Source organism: Oncorhynchus gorbuscha, linkage group LG01 (assembly GCF_021184085.1).
Source record: "Oncorhynchus gorbuscha isolate QuinsamMale2020 ecotype Even-year linkage group LG01, OgorEven_v1.0, whole genome shotgun sequence".
Lineage (NCBI taxonomy): Eukaryota > Metazoa > Chordata > Actinopteri > Salmoniformes > Salmonidae > Oncorhynchus > Oncorhynchus gorbuscha.
This window is the reverse complement of record NC_060173.1, coordinates 29575797-29596113: the sequence shown is the minus strand read 5'-3', so window position 1 is coordinate 29596113 and position 20317 is coordinate 29575797. Positions and strand designations below refer to the sequence as shown.

The window sequence follows — 20317 nt, the reverse complement described above, 5'->3', positions numbered from 1 at the left end:
GCAATGTGCTGTCTGTGCGTTGGTATATGGTCTATAAAAGGGGATCCTCGTGATTGTATTTTCCTTACTTTTTAGAGCACCTAATAAAATACTTAAAATGGTAGACGAACCGCATCTCTCTCTCTCTCTCTCTCTCTCTCTCTCTCTCTCTCTCTCTCTCTCTCTCTCTCTCTCTCTCTCTCTCTCTCTCTCTCTCTCTCTCTCTCTCTCTCTCTCTCTCTCTCTCTCTCTCTCTCTCAGAGCATAGAACTACAGAGAGCATAGTCAGAACTACAGAGAGCATTGTCAGAACTACAGAGAGCATTGTCAGAACTACAAATGTTTGATTATTCCATGCAAAACAATTGCGCATATTTAGCGCTATCATCAGAGTAATTCAGCAAGTAACTTCATGCTTTCCGTGATCAGTAAACATCAATTGATCATGTAATTTCAGGTATAGCCTCACGATATCGCTCAATATTGGCCACCGCCATTAATAGGATATTTGAGTGATATAAAATTAAAGATGTGCTATACCGGAGTATGTATAGTCCTTTTTGGCCTCTGCCTGTCAAGCAGGAGAAGGATGACATTTGCAGATGTAGGCAACTGTTGGCTGATAATGTTTACTTTGCAAACTACTGGTTGACACTTTGTACAGTTGGCTAAACATAGTGGTGAGTAGACCTAATGTAATTTTTTTTCTCCAACCAATGTAGGCCTACCTAGCAAAGTTAACTAACATTATCTCATTTTCAACATGTTTTTGTAAGAGCGTATTTTATCACAATTGCTGCTGACAGACATGATAGGCTACATTGATTGATTTACCACGTTGAATTGGCTAGCTAACATATCACCTCAATATGGCTAGTTAACGAGCTAACTTTAAGGAGATGAAATAGATGGCTATATACAAATATTGTTTGAGTTTCTTGCCATCTATAGTGGGGATGACAGTAGTCCGACTGACAACTTTACCAGGACGAGGATTTGCCGATGTCAAGCTCTTTTCAAAAGCCCAATCTCTGGTAAAGCAAGCTAAATGTGGAAAGGCCCTCTAGTATCTGAAATGACATGATGAATGGTTTACTGATCATAAAAAGCATGCAGTTATTTGGTGCATAACTCTGATGGAGCTAAATGTGGAATAATCGGAAATGTGGTGTTCTGACTGCTCTTCAAGAGGTGATATTAAACCCAAATAGTTCTAACATTTATTTAATCATCTCTAGAAAACGGCATGCAGTTGTCAATGGTTTTAGCAGAGATGGTGGTCTCCTTACCCCCCCCAGCAGCCAAATCTAAGGCACAGCACTGTATTGTGAAGTTTTGTTGATAACGACCTATAGCGGGTTATATCCATGATGAGTACTGTGACAACGGGCACAACTCAAAAAGTCGGTTTTATCAAAGTTGCTTAAATGCCACGTGTGTCCACTTAGTGAATTAGTAACAATCTAACCATTATGACACTTCCTCACGTAGAAAATTAGCAATTACATTTGTTTTTGACAGTCTTTGACCACCATACAAAAATTCCTTACCTCGTGGGTTTATTTTCACGGACATATATATTTTTTTTTTTGCCCCGTGGAACTTCTCGTTTTGCCTCTTCCTCTCAGATTAAATTAAGTCAATGGACTAAATAACATTTTAGTTAAGAAGGCAATGAAAATCTGTATTTAGCCACTGAAATTTTTATTAAAATCTGATATCACAAATTAATGATAATTTACAATCATGGATAAAAACGTCTAATTACAGATAAAAAAAAAAAAGCAAAGTATACAAAAACGGTTGAGGTAAAACATCATAAAAATAGCTTCAGTTAAAAAGGCCTTATTGAAGTCACAAGTTAAGTTAAAAAGCTTACTTCACAATATCTAGCTGTCCTAAAAAACTCAAATGTATTTACAGTTGAAGTGCCGCACAACACAGTGAATGATACAACATTCTATATCATTAAACACTCATTTTCTCTTCCTATGTAAACAGTAAACAAACAATGAAATGTAATTATTAAGTAAATCATAACATGACTGCTTCATGACCTTTGAAAAGAGGATGATAGACCGGTCCAAGATGTATTTTAGCCATCTCCTCTGACTATCATTTTCACGCCATACATGTTTGGCATGACAGTGAAAAAACACAGAGGGGAGAGGGAACATACAGATGGGACAAGCCAGGTTAATACATACTGGACTATGCAGGTTCTTAGAATGAGGAGCAAGATGTGACCAAATCATATTCACATACTCTATTTACTCCAAAATACTTTCTGGTAACTGCAGTTCTCCCAAGCTTTGTAGAAAACCCAGACACAATCCAAGGGCCCACATCCAAATGCCCACAGGTTATGGCATCATAGTGGTGAGAGTTAAATTTCAAAATACATCCCAAAAAATGCAGACATTGCAGATCAAATCAAATGCTTAGAAAAGTTAGTTTTTTCTTCTCCACGGAAATGCTGACTAAAAAGAGGTATCTTGTGTAGAGGAGTATGGAGTGCACTTAGCCACAGAATCCTTATAAGGATGAGGTTGCCTCTAGCCTAAAGACTTCCCTCCAATGTCTAAGCTAAGATATTTGGGGAGGGCAAGCTGATCCTATACGTGTGCCTAAGGCGCACCTTCTACTCATGATTCCCTCTCTACACAGTGCTCTGCCTGCTCTCCCGACCATAACCCACTGACTCCGAGCAGCAGGGTGGGAATTCTATGAATATCCCATCTAAATCTGTGTCCAGGGACTCCAGCACCTGTCCAATGATGGTCTCTGGGCTGGAAGATCCACTGGGGGGAGAGGAGGGGGCACCATTGACCATGTCTGTGAGGGTCATTGTTACCTCCGTCCTGTAGAGGGGTCCTGGGGAGTGGAGAGGGGGGATTAAGGGGGAGAGGAGAGGAGACTCCATAGTTCCTGCCAGAGGGAAGGTTGTCAGTTAGGATCAATCAGTCTGGCAAGAGTATTTTTCTTATTTTTCCTACTATGGTAACTTTTCCACCCTGCGCCTCTGGAAGTTTACAGTTTGTAGTGTATGCATAGCCTAACCTAGTAAGGACCTAGTGAGGAGGACTGAGGCCCTACCTGTGGACTGTGGAACCACACAGAGCCTGTTAGCAGAGGCGCTGGAGGTGGATGGGTCAATTCCAGAGGCAATGTCGGTGTAGGCCAGGCCTTGTTCCTCTAGGCAGGAGATGATCTCACAGGCAGAGTGGCGTCGGATGCCCCCGCTGCCCACCGAGCTGGCATCAGGGTCGTACTCCGCCACGGGCGTCAGGAGGAGAGGGATGTTGTAACTCTTAGAACGAACCACAGGGTTCTTAGACGGCTGGTCTACAGGCTGCTTAGGCCAGCACCACTGGAAACGATTCTCTGTGGGAGGGACAGAGTGTATAAGAGAAGGAGAGTAAAGGAGAGGGAAAACGTAGTGGAAGAACAGTGAACAGGGCAGTATATGTATCTTACCTAGCACACAGGAGCAATGTGCCACGCTGCCGTCTCCAGAGTAGAGGCCGTGGGTGCCCAGGTAAGGAGAGATCACCCTCTGGACCAGAGACTCCAGACGCAGGTAGTCCTCACTCACACCCCGCGACTCATGGACACCCTACAGAGAGAGAGAGAGAGAAGACAGGTCAGAGCGTGTGTGTGAGTGAGGGACATAAAGAGACAGAGAAAAGGAGAGAGAAAGACAGAGAGAGAGGTGTTCTGTACATACCTGCAGTATAAGCAGCATTTGCGTGACGGAGGGGGGAATGCGAGCGCGAGGCCGAGACAGAGCATCCTCCAGCTTCACACTCAGAACTATGGTGTTCCTGAAATGGAGCAGAGCCAGCTGTCTCACACTGGGCTCCTTACCCTGCAGAAAGAAAGGAGAGAAGAAGGGGAGAGGTAGAAAGAGGAATGGAGCGAAGGGTGAGGCGAGGGGGATGTAGGGTTATGAAAACGCAGCTTTAATTCCCTTATAGAATGTTCTTCTTTATTGTCTGCTGAGAGAGAATCAGAGAGAGAGAGAGAACAGGTTCGAGGAGAGTCAGGACAGAGAGAGAGATGAGGAAGGAGAGTGATACCTGTACTGGGTGAAAGATGGCCTGTAGCATGTTGAGAACATCACAGAAGAAAAAGTCCCATGTCTCTGCCAGAGAGTCCAGTAACTTCTGACCTGAACACCAAAGGAGGAGCAAACCAACTGCTGTTAGTACTAAAATAATCTCACAAAGCACAGCAGTTTGGGACCTATGGGCTCAGTTGACTTTGGTGCGTTAAGCACAGAACATCACAGACCCTGACAAAGGTAACCCTGACAAAGGTAACCCTGACAAAGGTAACCCTGACAAAGGTAACCCTGACAAAGGTAACCCTGACAAAGGTAACCCTGACAAAGGTAATATAAGCTTCAGTTGAATTATTTTTATTTGGAGCACTGACTGCTCTCGCTACTGTCACTGTTAACACATCTACTATGAAAAGTAAACCCCACAAATACCTTCGTAGAATCTTATTTTGTCCCGGAGAATGACCATGCCCTTTGTCAGCAACTGGTTCTGAGTGAGAGGTTCAATATAACAAGCGTTGGTAAAAATGTATATTATGGCCCAATCAGAAACAATCTATCCATGATATTATTTCACCATTTAGCAGTAACATCACCTACCTGGAGGTATTCTGTGAAAAACGACCCCAGCTCTGTTTTCAATAGGTGCCTGAGTAAACAAAGTCAAGAGTGTTAACACACATGAACAGAGCCTACATTTGTCTTGTGCAATACACTGATAACACAAAACAGGTAAATGCTTCAAAGCCATCTATGTGAAATTAGATACTATATTATTGTGTAGGTATATATACACAACATTACCAAAAGTATATGGACACCTGCTCATCGAACATCTCACTTGTATTTGTATTTATTATGCCAAGGCAGCAGCCAAGGCAGCAGCTAAAAACTTGACAATACATTCACAGATTTCACAACACACTGTGTGCCCTCAGGCCCCTACTCCACCACATTACTACAATACAAAATCTTTGTGTACGTGTGTGTGTATAGTGCATATGTTATCGTGTGTGTGTGTATGCATGTGTCTGTGCCTATGTTGGCTTCACAGTCCCCACTGTTCCATAAGGTGTATTTTTAGCTCTTTTTTAAAATCACATTTTACTGCTTGTGTCAGTTACTTGATGTGGAATAGAGTTCCATGTAATCATGACTCTTATGTAGTACTGTGTGCCCCACATAGTCTGTTCTGGACTTGGGGACTATGAAGAGACCTCTTGTGGCATGTCTTGTGGGGTCTGCATGGGTGTCCATGGGTGTCCTGCTGCTCGGAGTCAGTGGGATATGGTCAGGAGAGCAGGCAGAGCACTGTGTAGAGAGGGAATCATGGGTAGAAGGTGCGCCTTAGGCTCACGTGTAGGATCAGCTTGCCATCCCCAAATATCTTAGCTTAGTTTAGACTGACAGCTCGGTGCATTCAACATGTCAATACCTTTCATAAATACAAGGAGTGATGAAGTCAATCTCTCCTACACTTTCAGCCAGGAGAGACTGACATGCATATTATTAATACTAGCTCTCTGTGTATATCCAAGGGACAGCCTTGCTGCCCTGTTCTGAGCCAATTGCAATTGCAAGTCCCTATTTGTGACACTTGACCACACGACTGAATAGCAGTTCAGGTGTGATAAAACTAGGGCCTGTAGGACCTGCCTTGTTGATGGGGCTGTTAAGAAGGTAGAGCAGTGCTTTATTATGGACAGACTTCTCCCCATCTTAGCTACTGTTGTGTCAATAATGACGCGCCCACCTCAGAGAAAGACACAGCTTAATGTGAGCTCTCACATCTTTCAACATATTATTTTACAAAAGGATAGATTTGGAGTTCGATAAACTTTGATTTTCCGGCAGGTACATATGCAGGATGCTACTCTCCACAGCATGGCCTTCACTCCAGATCAAAACTCCAAACCTATGACATAATTTTGACCAAAATTAACCGGAGAGATTACTGCTTCCAATGTTTTCTTTTTCCAACCTATACAGAGGGTGCTCTAGCCAACAAATATCAGAGATCAGAGGACACCATTCCAACCTGGAACTGAGCCAGATACACATTCAATTAACACTAAGGTGTGAAGTAAAAGGTCTTTGGTCCCAACAAGTGTCAGGAGTCTTTGAAGCATCATCTGAAGCCCCTCCTGCTGTTCAAAGACTATTCACTGGCATTTTCTACAAGCAAACTGCCTCCAGAAATAAAAGCTTCTCCAGTTGCCTGCTGCACCGCTGCTTGGGTTCCCCCTGGCGATCTCTTCACTCTCTGCCCTGGCCTGTCTCTGTCTCCCCCTGTCTGGTACAGGTACCTCCACCACACTCACCCCTCTCGCCTCCTGCACACATGCACTGTTGGGGCGAGTGACTCTGAACTTACAATGGCTAGCCCCAGGTCGTTATATATATTTTTAAATTATTGTGCATTTTGCTATTTGCCTCACGACTCCTGCATACTTTGTTGACTACAAACTTTCTTTACCCAACCATGGGACACACTGTTCCCACAGTCGGGAATCTGACTCTCTATTGGTTACATGGACTTTTGGCCTCCCGTCCTATTCTAACCACCTCTCGCCGGCTTTGTATTCATGTTACCTGATGAAATTGCTGTACAATATGATCTGGTTGCCATCTGATGTACATTCAGATGTCATAAAATCAGCACTGTAGAGTTCTCCCTTTTATTTCTTTTTTATATTTCACCTTTATTTAACCAGGTAGGCCAGTTCTCATTTACAACTGCGACCTGGCCAAGATAAGGCATAGCAGTGCGACAAAAACAACACAAAGTTACACATGAACAAACGTACAGACAATAACACACAAAAAAAGACAAATAGAAAGATTCGTTGTACAGTGTGTGTAAATGTAGGACAGTAGGGAGGTAGACAATAAATAGGTCATAGAGGCGAAAATAATTACAACTTAGCATTAATACTGGAGTAATATACAGTGGGGAGAACAAGTATTTGATACACTGCCGATTTTGCAGGTTTTCCGACTTACAAAGCATGTAGAGGTCTGTCATTTTTATTATAGGTACACTTCAACTGTGAGAGACGGAATCTAAAACAAAAATCCAGAAAATCACAATGTATGATTTTTAAGTAATCAATTTGCAAATTATTGCATGACATAAGTATTTGATCACCTACCAACCAGTAAGAATTCCGGCTCTCACAGACCTGTTAGTTTTTCTTTAAGAAGCCCTCCTGTTCTCCACTCATTACCTGTATTAACTGCACCTGTTTGAACTCGTTACCTGTATAAAATACCTGTCCACACACTCAATCAAACAGACTCCAACCTCTCCACAATGACCAAGACCAGGGAGCTGTGTAAAGACATCAGGGATAAAATTATAGACCTGCACAAGGCTGGGATGGGCTACAGGACAATAGGCAAGCAGTTTGGTGAGAAGGCAACAACTGTTGGCGCAATTATTAGAAAATGGAAGAAGTTCAAGATGACGGTCAATCATCCTCGGTCTGGGGCTCCATGCAAGATCTCACCTCGTGGGGCATCAATGATCATGAGGAAGGTGAGGGATCAACCCAGAACTACACGGCAGGATCTGGTCAATGACCTGAAGAGAGCTGGGACCACAGTCTCAAAGAAAACCATTAGTAACACACTACGCCGTCATGGATTAAAATCCTGCAGCGCACGCAAGGTCCCCCTGCTCAAGCCAGCGCATGTCCAGGCCCGTCTGAAGTTTGCCAATGACCATCTGGATGATCCAGAGGAGGAATGGGAGAAGGTCATGTGGTCTGATGAGACAAAAATAGAGCTTTTTGGTCTAAACTCCACTCGCCATGTTTGGAGGAAGAAGAAGGATGAGTACAACCCCAAGAACACCATCCCAACCATGAAGCATGGAGGTGGAAACATCATTCTTTCAGGATGCTTTTCTGCAAAGGGGACAGGACGATTGCACCATATTGAGGAGAGGATGGATGGGGCCATGTATCGCGAGATCTTGGCCAACAACCTCCTTCCCTCAGTAAGAGCATTGAAGATGGGTCTTGGCTGGGTCTTCCAGCATGACAACGACCCGAAACACACAGCCAGGGCAACTAAGGAGTGGCTCAGTAAGAAGCATCTCAGGGTCCTGGAGTGGCCTAGCCAGTCTCCAGACCTGAACCCAATAGAAAATCTTTGGAGGGAGCTGAAAGTCCGTATTGCCCAGCGACAGCCCCAAAACCTGAAGGATCTGGAGAAGGTTTGTATGGAGGAGTGGGCCAAAATCCCTGCTGCAGTGTGTGCGAACCTGGTCAAGAACTACAGGAAACGTATGATCTCTGTAATTGCAAACAAAGGTTTCTGTACCAAATATTAAGTTCTGCTTTTCTGATGTATCAAATACTTATGTCATGCAATCAAATGCAAATTAATTACTTAAAGTCATACAATGTGATTTTCTGGATTTTTGTTTTAGATTCCGTCTCTCACAGTTGAAGTGTACCTATGATAAAAATTACAGACCTCTACATGCTTTATAAGTAGGACAACCTGCAACATTGGCAGTGTATCAAATACATGTTCTCCCCATTGTATGTGCAGATGATGATGTGCATGTAGAGATACTGGGGTGCAAAAGAGCAAGGGGTAAGTAATAATATGGGGATGAGGTAGTTGGGTGTGCTATTTACAGATTTACAGGCTGTGTACAGGTACAGTGATCGGTAAGCTGCTTTGACAGCTTATGCTTAAAGTTAGAGAGAGAGATAAAATACACTCATTGGCAGGAAAGAACTGGAAGGAAAGTCGTTCAAAGGAAGTGTTGGCTTTGGAGATGACCAGTGCAATATACCTTCTGGAGGGCGTGCTATAGGTGGGTGTTGCTATGGTGACCAGTGAGCTGAGATAAGGTGGGGCTTTACCAAGCAAAGAATTATAGATGACCTGGAGCCAGTGGGTTTGGCGACGGATATGTAGTGAGGCCCAGCCAACGAGAGCATAGAGGTCGCAGTGGTGGGTAGTATATGGGGCTTTGGTGATAAAACAGATGCACTGTGATAGACTGCATCCAGCTTGCTGAGTAGTGTCAAGGATCGGTAGGATAGTCAGTTTTACGAGGGTATGTTTGGCGGCATAAGTGGAGGCTTTGTTGCGAAATAGGAAGCCGATTCTAGATTTAATTTTGATTAGGAGATGCTTAACGTGAGTCTGGGAGGAGAGTTTACAGTCTAACCAGACACCTAGGTATTTGCAGTTGTCCACATATTCTAGGTCAGAACTGTCCAGAGTAGTGATGCTAGTTGGGCGGGAGGGTGCGGGCAGCAATCGGTTGAAGAGCATGCACTTGGTTTTACTAGCATTTAAAAGCAGTTGGGAGGCCACGGAAGGAGTGTTGTATGGCATTGAAGCTCGTTTGGAGGTTTGTTAACACAGTGTCCAAAGAAGGGCCAGATATATACAGAATGGTGTTGTCTGCGTAGAGGTGGATCAGAGAATCACCAGCAGCAAGAGCGACATCATTGATATATACAGAGAAAAGAGTCGGCCCAAGAATTGAGCCCTGTGGCACCCCCATAGAGACTGCCAGAGGTCCGGAACAGCAGGACCTCTTGCATAGTGGAGAAGGTACAGTGGGATTCGAAATGGTCGGTGATCTGCTTATTAACTTGGCTTTTGAAGATTTTAGAAAGGCAGGTGTCATGACGTGGGCCTCTTTGGATATAGCGAGTGCCTTCCCCCTCTCTCCTCTCCTACACCCAGGTTCTGTTATCTCAGGTCATAAATTCCTGGAGGAGACTCTCTCCCCCTGGCCATGCAGAAAGAGACACATAGAAAGAGAGTTTCACAATAGAACAAAGGAACTTCTTCTACATCACAGAACTTGAGAACTGAACAATATCCATGTTTTGGAGAATGTGTAAACGGGTCGGTGGTGAAGTCAGCTACGACCCGGTCCGTTTTGTTTCATGTTAATGACCTCATGAAAGACAATACAGCCACATTACCATAACTCTGTTTTTACAGGAGCCTCCGTTACGAGGTTTGCGTCTAATTATTTTACAAAATGAATGAGTAAAGATTAAACTATTTGTGAAATTATGTAATGCTAGGTTAAACCGTTAACGTGAGAGAATTGTATTCCCTTTAAAGTTTGACTAAACCATTGGCCCGCTCCCATGAGCGCAGACATGATCTGGCTCATGGGACAGCCCTTTTCTACTGTTTCTACTTTTTTTTAAACACCTGAAGAAATTCTCTTCAGACCATGCATACCTCGGTCAGCTGAGGGGGCAAAGGTTTGAGTAGAGAACGCCAAAACCTCAGTCTAAGCTAATGTTGTAATGGTTGTTGAATTCCTAACCATACCACGTAGAGCATTGACTACATGGGTGGAAATGGTTCAACTCTGAGACTATCGATCCCGAGAGAATAAGAGCAAATCTTAGATACAAATTACTAGTCTGCAGCTAGAAATGATGTGAACCTGGGATGCGAAGACCGACAACAGCCGAAACATCTATTCTATAAGATCATTTCTGAATGGTACTCTGAAGTATCCATCCTAACAACTAAAGACTTCAGGGAAGCAGAGAGATGCTTGGATGAACTTTCCAACAGAGATCACGATGACACACTTGGCGTAAATATTTATTGATTGAAATTATTCCAGAATAAGGGACCGTTCATGTGCAAAGGATTAGCATTTAAATTAATATAATTATCAACCGCTTAGTGACCCTTTTGTCTTTCCCGCCCTTCTCAGTCAACACTAAAGGTTGACCAATTCTGATTTTTCAACGCCGATACTGATACCTATTATTGGAGGACCAAAAAAAGCAGATACCCGATTAATCGGATGATTTTTTACATGTATTTATTTATTTGTAATAATGACAATTACAACAATACTGAATGAACACTTTTATTTTAACTTAATATAATACATCAATAAAATCAATTAAGCCTCAAAAAAATAATGAAACATGTTCAGTTTGGTTTAAATAATGCAAAAATACAATGTTGGAGAAGAAAGTAAAAGTGCCATACATGCCATGTAAAAAAGCTAATGTTTAAGTTCCTTGCTCAGAACATCAGAACATATGAAAGCTGGTGGTTCCTTTTAACATGAGTCTTCAATATTCCCAGGTAAGAAGTTTTAGGTTGTAGTTATTATAGGACTATTTCTCTCTATACCATTTGTATTTCATATACCTTTGACTATTGGATGTTCTTTTGGGCACTTTAGTATTGCCAGTGTAACAGTATAGCTTCCGTCCCTCTCCTCGCCCCTACCTGGGCTCGAACCAGGAACACATTGACAACAGCCACCCTTGAAGCATCGTTACCCATCGCTCCACAAAAGCCACGGCCCTTGCAGAGTAAGGGGAACAACTACTTCAAGGTCTCAGAGCGAGTGACGTCACCGATTGAAGCGCTATTAGTGCACAGCCCACTAACTAGCTAGCCATTTCACATCGGTTACACCAGCCTAATCTCGGGAGTTGATAGGCTTGCAGTCATAAAAAGCTCTATGCTTGAAGCACAGGGAAGAGCTGCTGGCAAACGCACTAAAGGGCTGTTTGAATGAATGCCTACGAGCCTGCTGCTGCCTACCACCGCTCAGTCAGACTGCTCTATCAAAAATCAAATCATAGACTTAATTATAACATAATAACATAACAGAAATACGAGCCTTATGTCATTAAAATGGTCAAATACGGAAACTATCATTTCGAAAACAAAATGTTAATTCTTTAAGTGAAATACGGAACCATTCCGTATTTTATCTAACTGGTGGCATCCATAAATTCCTGTTACATTGTACAACCTTCAATGTTATGTCATAATTACATAAAAATCTGGTAAATTAGTTTGCAACGAGTCAGGCGGCCCAAACTGTTGCATATACCCTGATTCAAAACTGTTTGAATCATGTCTGTGAGTATAACAGAATTTATTTAGCAGGCGAAACCCCGAGGACATTCAGTTTTCTTTTTAAGGTCACCCTCTTTTTGGGTCACTTGAAGTGTACTGTCAGATAGAGGCGTGTGACCAGAAAGCTAGCTTCAGTTTGTTTTCTTCCTGTATTGAACACAGATCATCCTGCCTTCAATTGTATCGATTATTTATGTAAAAAAAATACCTAAAGTTGTATTACAAAAGTACTTTGAAATGTTTTGGCAAAGTTTACAGGTAACTTTTGAGATATTTTGTAGTCACGTTGAGCAAGTTGGAACCGGTGTTTTTATGGATCAATCGTGCCAAATAAATGGACATTTTGGATATATATGGATGGAATTAATCGAACAAAATGACCATTTGTGATGTTTATGGGACATATTGGAGTGCCAATAAAAGAATCTCGTCAAAGGTAAGGCATGAATTATATTTTTATTTCTGCGTTTTGTGTCGCGCCTGCAGGGTTGAAATATGGTTTCTCTCTTTGTTTACGGAGGTGCCATCCTCAGATAATAGCTTCGTTTTCTTTCGCCGAAAAGCCTTTTTGATATCTGACATGTTGGCTGGATTCACAACAAGTGTAGCTTTAATTTGCTATCTTGCATGTGTGATTTAATGAAAGTTAGATTTTTATAGTAATTTATTTGAATTTGGCGCTCTGCATTTTCCCTGGCTTGGCGCTCTCCCATTTTCCCAGAGAGGTTAACGCAAGAGAAGTGACACAATTTTCCCCTAGTTTAATATTGCCTGCTAACCTGGATTTCTTTTAACTAAATATGCAGGTTTAAAAATATATACCTCTGTGTATTGATTTTTAGAAAGGTATTGATGTTTATGGTTAGGTACATTCGTGCAACGATTGTGCTTTTTCGCCAATGCGCTGTGCGAAGTTGGTCTTCACACAGTTCGCAATGAGCCAGGCGGCCCAAACTGCTGCATATAGCCTGACTCTGTTGCACAGAACACAAGAGAAGTGACACAATTTCCATAGTTATAAGAAATTCAGGTTAGCAGGCAATATTAACTAAATATGCACGTTTAAAAATATATACTTGTGTATTGATTTTAAGAAAGGAGTTGATGTTTATGGTTAGGTACATATTGGTGCAACGACCATGCTTTTTTCGTGAATGCGCTTGTTAAAGAACCGTTTGGTGAAGTAGGCTATGATTCAATGATAAATTAACAGGCACCGCATCGATTATATACAACGCTGGACAAGCTAGATAAACTAGTAATATCATCAACCATGTGTAGTTAACTAGTGATTATGTTAAGATTGGTTGTTTTTCTAAGATACATTTAATGCTAGCTAGCACCTTACCTTGGCTCCTTGCTGCACTCGCATAACAGGTAGTCAGCCTGCCACGCAGTCTCCTCGTGGAGTGCAATGTAATCGGCCGTGATCGGTGTCCAAAAACGCTGATTACCGATTGTTATGAAAACTTGAAATCGGCCCAAATTAATCGGCCATTCCGATTAATCGGTCGACCTCTAGTCCACACCCACTTCCCTTTGTCCACCAAGCCGTCATATCGGCTTAGCACACCAGTGAACCTCCCCTATCATTTCGTTGTAACCATATCTACTTTTTGTTTGTTTATGCATTTCTGTGATTATTTAGTTAGTTAGTAAATAAATGATTAAGACAATTGATGTATGGATGATTCATAGTAAAGGCTGTTTATAACTTCGTAATCTGAAGATTTTCCTTGGTGGCCCGACTTCCTAGTTAATTACATTTACATTATTAATTTAATCACTGTTTGTTTTGTTCGATAAAGTTCCAAGTTTTGTTGGCGCGTTTTGTTCAGTAATCCACTGGCTCAATGGAGATCACAACATGCAGACGAATACATCCTAATAGTACAGGTAAAGTTCGTCGAAACATGTCAAACGATGTTTAGAATTAATCCTCAGGTTGTCTATTGTCTAAATAATCGGTAATATTTCAACCGGACAATAGCGTATTCAGTAGAAAGGAAAAAGAACGATGGGGTCGTCGTTCTATCGGTCATGCGCGCAAACGAGCTCTGCTTGATTCTGCATGCCACTTACAAAATGATCTCATTCTTCCTCATTTTTCAGAAAACAAGCCTGAAACCATGTCTAAAGACTGTTGACATCTAGTGGAAGCCATAGGAACTGCAATCTGGGTCCTAACCATTTAGATACTCTATAGGCATTCAATTGAAAACTACAAACATTAAAAAAAATCCACTTGCTTGGATGGATTTTCCTCAGGTTTTCACCCGCCATATCAGTTCTGTTATACTCACAGACATTATTTTAACAGTTTTGGAAACTTTAGTGTTTTCTATCTAGTTGACTTTGGGCACGCTTCTCATCCAGATGTCGAAATACTGCCCCCAAGCCATAACAAGATAACCTTGTTCTGAACACCTCCAATACAAAGGTCATGTGGTTTGGTAAGAAGAATGCCCATCTTCCCACATGTGTGATTACTACCTCTGAGGGTTTAGAGCTTGATACAAGTACTTGGGAGTATGGCTAGGTGGTGCACTGTCCTTCTCTCAGCACATAGCAAAGCTGCAGGCTAAAGTTAAATATAGACTGGGTTTCCTCTATTGTAATCGCTCCTCTTTCACCCCAGCTGCCAAACTAACACTGATTCCGATGACCATCCTACCCATGATAGATTACGGAGACATCATTTATAGATCGGCAGGTAAGGGTGCTCTCGAGCGGCTAGATGTTCTTTACCATTCGGCCATCAGATTTGCCACCAATGATCCTTATAGGACACATCACTGAACTCTATACTCCTCTGTAAACTGGTCATCTCTGGATACCCGTCGCAAGACCCACTGGTTGATGCTTATTTATAAAACCCTCTTAGGCCTCACTCCCCCCTATCCGAGATATCTACTGCAACCCTCATCCTCCACATGAAACACCCATTCTGCCAGTCACAATCTGTTAATGGTCCCCAAAGCTGCAGATAGCGACAGGAATGAGCTGCAACAAACACTCAAACTGGACAGTTTTATCTCAATCTCTTCATTCAAAGACTCAATCATGGACACTCTTACTGACACGTGTGGCTGTTTTGTATGATGTATTGTTGTCTCTACCTTCTTGACCTTTGTGCTGTTGACTTTGCCCAATAATGTTTGTACCATGTTTTTGTGCTGCTAACATGTTGTGTTGCTACCATGCTGTGTTGTCATGTTTTGATGCCTTGTTATGTTGTTGTCTTAGGTCTCTCTTTGTGTAGTGTTGTGTCTCTCTTGTTGTGATGTGTGTTTTGTCCTATATTTACATTGTATTTATTTTTTTAATCCAAGACCCCCCCGTCCCCGCAGGAGGCCATTTGCCTTTTGGTAGGCCATCATTGTAAATAAGAATTTGTTCTTAACTGACTTGCCTAGTTAAATTAAGGTTAAATCAACATGTTTAAATATGTTTTGACCATGACAGTTTACAATCCAGGGTCACTCCAAGCAGTTTAGTTACCTCAACTTGCTCAGTTTCCACATGATTTATTACACAATTTAGTTGAGGTTTAGGGTTTAGTGAATGATGTGTTCCAAATACAATGCTTTTAGTTTTATAAATATTTAGGACTAACTTATTCCTTGCTATCCACTCTGAAACAAACTGCAGTCATTTCTGTCGCTGTAGTAGCTGACGTGTATAGTGTTGAGTCATCCACATACATAGACACACTGGCTTTACTCAAAAAGGTAGGGGGCTTAGACAGCTGCCCTGGGGAATTCCTGATTCTACCTGGATTATATTGGAGAGGCTTCCTTTAAAGAACACCCTCTGTGTTCTGTTAGACAGGCAACTCCTCATTCACAACACAGCAGAGGGTGTAAAGCCATAACGCATATGTTTTCCCAGCAGCAGACTATGATCAATAATGTCAAAAGCAGCACTGAAGTCAAACAAATAAGCCCTCAAACTTTTGATCATCAATTTATCTCAGCCAATCATCAGTCATTTGTATGAGTACTGTGCTTGTTGAATGTCCTTCCCTGTAAGTGTGCTGAACGTCTGTTGTCAATTTGTTTACTGTAAAATAGCGTTATATATGGTCAAACACATTTTTTCCCAAAAGTTTACTAAGGCTTAGTAACAGGTTGATTGGTTGGCTATTTTAGTCAGTAAAGGGGGCTTTGCTATTCTTAGGTAGGGGAATTACTTTTGCTTCCCTCCAGGCCTGAGGGTAAACACTTTATAGTAGGCTTAAATAGAAAATATGGCAAATAGGAATGGAAATATCGTCCGCTATTATCCTCAGGAATTTTCCATCCAAATTGTCAGACCCTGGTGGCTTGTCATTGTTGATAGACAACAACAACAAATGTCACCTCTTCCTCACTCACTTTACGGAATTCAAAATTACAATGCTTGTCTTTCCTAATTTGGTCAGATATACTTGGATGTGTAGTGTCAGCGTTTGTTGCTGGCTTGTCATGTGTAAATTTGCTAATCTTGCCAATGAAAAGATCATTCAAGTAGTTGGCAATATTAGTCGGTTTAGTGATTCAATGAATGATGGAGCTGAGTTTGCTTTTTTCCCAAACATTTCAGTTAAGGTGCTCCAAAGCAATTTACTATCATTCTTTATGTAATTTATCTTTCTTTTATAATGTAGTTTCTTCTTATTTTTATTCAGTTTAGTTCCAGGATTTTTCAATTTGCTATATGTTTGCCTATCGGTTGTGCAGCCAGACTTATTTGACATTCCTTTTGCCTCATCCCACTCAACCACACAATTTTTCAATTTCTCATCAATACACAGGGATTTAACAGTTTTTACAGTAATTTCCTTAATGGGTGCATGCTTATTAGTAACTGGAATAAGCAATTTCATAACTATGACAAGTGCAGCGCCTGTTTGCTCCTCATTACATGCCACGGACCAACAAATATTCTTTAAATCAACAACATAGGAATCACTACAAAACTTATTGTATTAGTACACTATATTAGTACACTTGTACACTATATTAGGCCCAGCCTCTGGACATTTGGTTTTCATAGATATAGCTACTACATTGTGATCACTACATCCAATGGACTTGGATACTGCTTTAAAGCAAATTTCTGCAGCATTGGTAAAGATGAGAATACATTTTGATGATTTGATCCACTCTTCAGGGAAGGCTTTCCGCTACATGTTGGAACATTGCTGCAGGGACTTCCTTCCATTCAGCCACAAGAGCATTAGTGAGCATTAGGTGTTGGACGATTAGGCCTGGCTCGCAGTCGGAGATCCAATTCATCCCAAAGGTGGTTGATGGGGTTGAGGTCAGGGTTCTGTGCAGGCCAGTCAAGTTCTTCCACACCGATCTCGACAAACCATTTCTGTATGGACCTCGCTTCGTGCACAGAGGCATTGCTGTGCTGAAACAAGAAAGGGCCTTCCCCAAACTGTTGACACAAAGTTGGAAGCACAAAATCGTCTAGAATGTCTTTGTATGCTGTAGCATTAAGTTGTCCCTTCAATGGAACTATGGGGGCCTAGCCAAACCATGAAATAAAGCCACAGACTTTGCTGACTTTGCTTCCAGAGGGAGTTTGGAACTCGGTAGTGAGTGTTGAAACCGAGGACAGACGATTTGTACGTGCAACGCGCTTCAGCACTCTGCGATCACGTTCTGTGAGTTTGTGTGGCCCTCCACTTCGCGGCTGAGCCGTTGTTGCTTCTAGGCGTTTACACTTCACAATAACAGCATTTACAGTTGACCGGGGCAGAAATTTGATGAACTGAATTGTTGCAAAGCCGGCATCCTGTGACGGTGCCACGGCATCCTATGACGGACTTCCACTGCCAATGTTTGTCTATGGAAATTGCATGGATGTGTGCTCGATTTTATACAACTGTCAGCAACGAGTGTGGCTCAAATACCCGAATTCATTCATTTGAAGGGGTGTCCACATACTTTTGTGTATATATAGATTATTAATGTGTAGTTACATGTATTTACACCAAGGAATGTGAGTCTCATACAACTGCATGATATCTGGGTATTGTGCAACCCAGCTTTCTCTTTTAAACGTACTGTTCATGTTTGTTTCCAGTGCTAAGTATAAAGTACCAGTCAGAGGTTTGGACACAACTCATTCAATAGTTTCTATTTTTACTATTTTCTACATTGTAGAATAATCGTAAAGACATCAAAACTATGAAATAACACATATGGAATCATGAAAAAATCTTAAAGTGTTAAACAAATCTAAATATATTTTATATTTGAGATTCTTCAAAGTAGCCACCCTTTGCCCAGATGATTGATTCATCTTATGCAATACAAAGATAAAACAATACAAAAAATAAATACACTATTTCAATCAGTTACTTATATGTATTGCATCCATTACTGAAATGGTTGTTCCAGTTTAAATGGTTTAGCTAGTCTCCTTTATCAATGTTCCTAACCATGACAGTCATTCTGAATGCAGGTTGTGGGTGAATAAAGATTCCAACTGTTGGATGTCCTAACTCTGGCTGGATTCCAATAGGAATTATACATCACTTTGCAAGCCAGCATAATGTGACTTGCAGGCCTGATGTGGCCTGTAAACCAGGAGGTTCCAAACACCACTGTGTTAGGTTAAAACATGGCCATCAGAGTAAGGCCTTATGGTGTACAGTGCATTCGGGAAGTATTTAGAACCCTTGCCTTTTTCCACATTTTGTACTTTACAGCTTATTCAAAAATTGATTACATACATTTTGTCCCTCATAAAAGTACACATAATACCCCATAATAACAAAGCCAAAACATTTTTAGAAGGTTTTGCAAATGTATTAAAAATAAAAAACTGAAATACCACTCTAATGGGAACTGTAATGTTCGTGCTTTTCTTACATACATTTTTTTTATTCAAGAGCACATAAAGAACATTTACCATATATTTCAAGAGTGTGAATAAATATACCATTTGGATTAAGTCACACAAAAACAACAGAAACAAACAAAAAGCCCAGAAATGACAGAATAAGACCTGTACGATATGTCAGGAACTCAGACACCTTCATACCTGTGCTGTCTATGCTGCAAGATTGATGTAATTCTCTCCATGTCAGCAAGTTCCCCGCATTGACCTAACCACATATCTTTTGAGGGTGCATGCTCATTTTTCCAGCATTTTGTTACACATTTCCTTGCTGCTGCTAAAACATAATCTATCAATTAAAGTGGAGAGGATTGTATTAAAGTGGAGAGGATTGTAGTTCCACAGGAACAATACCTAGGAGGAGATTACATGGGTCTGGTTGAATGTAATACCTGTAATGTCCTGTACAACATGGAAAACGTCAGACCAAAAAGACTGGATTTTCAGACATTGCCAAAATATATGTGATAAAGTACCTATTTGTCCACACTTCCTCCAACTCTTTGCTGATATTCCTTTTTTAATTTTATTAAGTTTATCAGTTTATGTAGTACTTTGAATTGAAACTCCCTTGTTCAGTTACATGTGGAGTGGCTTTATATACTGTTTTCCATATGTTCCCCCAGCTCTCCTCTGATATCTGAACCTGTAATTCAACCTGCCATGAGTTCCTAAGATTATATATTAATGTGCTGTTCTAATAACCAATTTCTGTGTTCATGCAAGTGGCTGACTGTACAAATCCTCACTATCAGTAGCTGCAATTTGGCAGTACACCCAGACCTTGTTTTGAGAACGAACAAAAGATATCTCAGTTTCAAGGTCTCAGTTTACAGAGAAGAAGCCTCATGAGGTATTGGTCTGTCACATGTTATGAACCAGTACTAATCTGTCACATAAATGAAACAAAACGGTAATGATTAATTAATTATGCTAAATCATGCAAATATAACATGTCTGTGTATAGCCGTATATAAGACACCTGCTGGATCTGCCCAGGCAGAGTTTCTGATTGACATGTGTACTATGGTGCATTGAGTTGGTTGGAACCTCTGCAGCGCGCTGACAATAAATAATGATTAATTTAAGATTGACTTTGAATGTCCCTGTGTAAGAATTTCCACAACACCACATTTCCATAAGTATTCAGACCCTTTACTCAGTACTTTGTTGAAGCACTTTTGGCAGCGATTACAGCCTTCTTGGATACTTTTGGCAGCGATTACAGTCTTCTTGGATATGATATGATGCTACAAGCTTGGCACACCTGTATTTGGGGAGTTTCTCCCATTCATCTCTGCAGATCCTCTCAAAATCTGTCAGGTTGGATGGGGAGCGTAGCTGCACAGCTATTTTCAGGACTCTCCAGAGATGTTCGATCGGGTTCAAGTCTGTGCTCTGGCTGGGTCACTCAAGGACATTTAGAGACTTGTCTCCGAAGCCACTCCTGCGTTGTCTTGGCTGTGTGCTTAGGGTTGTTGTCCT

The 20317-nt window shown here is 41.4% G+C and overlaps 1 pseudogene across 1 annotated transcript in view; it reads right to left on the bottom strand.

Moving 5' to 3' along the window:
* Positions 1-1662: 1662 nt before the first annotated feature.
* LOC124035842 overlaps positions 1663-20317 on the bottom strand; it is a 57870-nt pseudogene continuing 39215 nt past the window's right edge. The window contains exons 5-11 of the transcript XR_006838807.1: positions 4643-4691; positions 4475-4532; positions 4059-4150; positions 3707-3847; positions 3457-3595; positions 3076-3363; positions 1663-2907 (exon numbers count right to left, since the gene is read on the bottom strand). The product of XR_006838807.1 is annotated as a proline-rich protein 5-like (transcript). The remainder of the gene's footprint in view (positions 2908-3075; positions 3364-3456; positions 3596-3706; positions 3848-4058; positions 4151-4474; positions 4533-4642; positions 4692-20317) is intronic.